The sequence below is a fragment of the Echinops telfairi genome, unplaced genomic scaffold (genome assembly GCF_000313985.2).
Source record: "Echinops telfairi isolate 266 unplaced genomic scaffold, ASM31398v2 ScPeMD7_7469;HRSCAF=8507_1, whole genome shotgun sequence".
NCBI classification, from domain to species: Eukaryota; Metazoa; Chordata; class Mammalia; order Afrosoricida; family Tenrecidae; genus Echinops; species Echinops telfairi.
Window position 1 is genome coordinate 67,777,786 of NW_022111373.1, and position 2,839 is coordinate 67,780,624.

At 37.6% G+C, this 2,839-nt stretch overlaps 1 pseudogene; it reads right to left on the bottom strand.

The window, feature by feature from the left end:
• Positions 1 to 2,286: 2,286 nt before the first annotated feature.
• Positions 2,287 to 2,423, bottom strand: LOC115873916 (annotated as a pseudogene).
• Positions 2,424 to 2,839: the final 416 nt, after the last annotated feature.

Here is a 2,839-nt window from a genome sequence, read left to right on the forward strand (position 1 = left end):
CTTTATCTAGAGCTCTATAAATGCCCTTTGCCTCCCAGCTCTTTCCTCTATTTCCCTTGATTCTCCTCCTGTCCCACTATCATGCTCAGTGCCCAATTCCATGGTCTTTTTAATAGCCTCATATGCATGTGAAAGTTGGATATTGAATTAGGAAGACCTAAGCAGAATTGATGCATTTGAATTGTGCTGGTGAAGAATATTGAAAATTATAAATCGCTAAATGGACAAACCAATCAGTCTTGGAAGAAGAACGGCCAGAGTGCTCCTTAGAGGCAAGAATGGCAAGGCTTAATCTTCCATACACTGGACCTGTTGTGAGGAGAAACCTGTCCCTGGAGAAGAGCAGCAAGCATGGTAAAGTGGAGGGTTAGCAAAGAAGGGGACGTCCCTCAACGAGATGGACTGACACAGAGGCTGCAATCATGGGCTCAAGCATAGGAACAATGTGGGGACGGGGCAGGCTTGAGCAGTGTTTTGTTCTGCTGTGCACAGGGTCACCATGGGTTGGAACTCATAATATGGATTTGAACCTAATAATAACATATGGTTCGTGGGCACTGAGCAGACTCATTATCTCATTATTTGAGAGACTAGATTAGATTACATGACCTGAGAGCAGAAGCCTGGCTTTGTCTTGATGTCTTTATCTTTATAGTAGTAGATTCATACCATATTTATCTTTTTGTTTTTGACTACATTCACTCAACATAATGGTTTTGAGGTCCATCCACGTCATAAGGTGTTTCATGGTTTCATCGCTGTTTTGTTTTGGTTTTTTGAGAATGCATAGTATGCTATTGTGTGTATACACCATATCCGTTTTTCAATTCATGGGCAGGGCTGTTTCTCGCCTCTTGTTCTTGTGAACTGTGCTGTGATGCATGTATCCCTTCTTTTGGGTATATCCCCAGTGAAGGTATTGCTGGGCCATATAGCATTTCTATTCCCAAGTGTTTAAGGTAGTGCCATATCATTTTCCACAATGATTGTACCTGTTTATAAGCCCACCAGCAGTGTAAAACAATTCCAATCTCTCCACACCCTATCCACTATATTCTCTCTCTCTTTAAAATGGGCTATCATTGTAGGTATAAATAGCTCATCATTGTTTTGATTTGCATATCCAGGATGTCTAGTGATCCTGAGCATTTCCTCATGGGTTTGTTAGCCATTTACGTGTCATCGCTGGTGAATTCCCTGTTTACGTCCTTTTCCCATATTGTAATTGGGTTATTCGTTTCTTTCTTAGTGAGGTGTTACAGAATTCTATAGAATTCAGTACTTAGCCCTTTGTCCATTGTGTCATTGCTAAAGATTTGCCCCTCAATCCGTGAACTCTCATTTTGTTTGATGAAGTCTTTTGATGTGCATAAATGTTTTATTTTTAATATATCACAGTCTTTCTTGGCGTGAGCTTCCTTTATTACATTTGGTAGTATGTATATGCCCTTAGATATGTCCCAATTTTCTCATTGATGATCCTTATAGCTATGGGGTTTATTTAAGTCTCTAATCTATTTAGAGTTTGGTTTTGTGCAAGGGGTGGTGTATGAGTCCTTTTATTTTGCAGATGTAGATCCAATATTTCTAGCACCATTTTTTGAAGAGGGTCTCCATTTTCCTTTTAATAGATTTTGGTTCTTCATCTAAAATCAGTTTTCTATAAGACCGTGTTTTTATTTCTGAGTTTTCTATCCTGTTTCATTGGTCTATATTTCTACTGGTGTGCCAGTACTAGTCTCTTTTGTACACAACACTACATAGTTGTGTAGTTCCTTTTGAAGTCAGGTAGTGCATGACATCCAACTTTGTTCTTTTTCTTCTTCTTCTTCTTCTTTTTTTTTGAGAAGTTCTTTGCTTATCCTAAGGAGCCAAGTGGTGAAGTGGGTTATATGTTGGACTGATAATCATAGTGTAAGAAACTCAAATCTATCAGCTGATCCTTGGGAGAAAAATGAGGCCTTTTTTCCCCATAAACAGTTATAGTATTGGTAACACACAGGGACAGTTCTATCATGCTTACATGGTCACTATAAGTCAGTATTGATTTGATGGCAGTTAGTGAGTGTGAGTTGCTTTTCCTGGATTTCTTCTCTGTCCATATGAACTTTGTAATCTGTTTTTCCATTTCCTTAAAGAATCGGTTGTCATTTGGATCAGAATTGCATTGTATTTGTAGATTGCTTTAGGAAGTATTAGCATTTTTTACAATATTATGTCTTCTTATCCATGAACACAGTAGATTCTTCCATTTGTGCAGGTCTCTCTCTCTCTCTCTCTTTTTGACATGTCCCTACTTATCTGCATCAAAACTCATACTGCACAATGAGTTTGGGGTTGCAAAAGAGAATTTATTTTTGCACCTATCTTTGAGTATTTGTCCACTAATTCTCTTTTTGTTTCTAATAATACTGTTATGTACTTTTCTTTGTACAGGTCTTCTGTCTTTTTAGTTAGTCTTTTTAGTTAATGTGGTCATCATAGATAGTATTATTTTCGTGATGTCTTTTTTCAGAACTCTCTTTGTTATCATACAGAAATCAATTACACTTGATTTCTGCTCTTTTACTGGGTATCCTGTTCTATATAAAATCCTATTGTCTGCAAATGGGGAGCACGTCCCTTCTTTGCTTAAGTGTATCTTCATGATGTCTTTCTATAGTCTAATGGTTCTGGCTACGATTTCCAGCATGATTTTGAATAAGTGTGATTTTAGGGGGCATTCTTATCTAGCTCCTGTTCTCAGGGGAAAAAATATTTTGTTTTCTCCCATTGAGAGTGACATTGGTAATTGGATTTTCATACAATGGCCTTTATTCTTTTTAGGAATTTCTCTTCT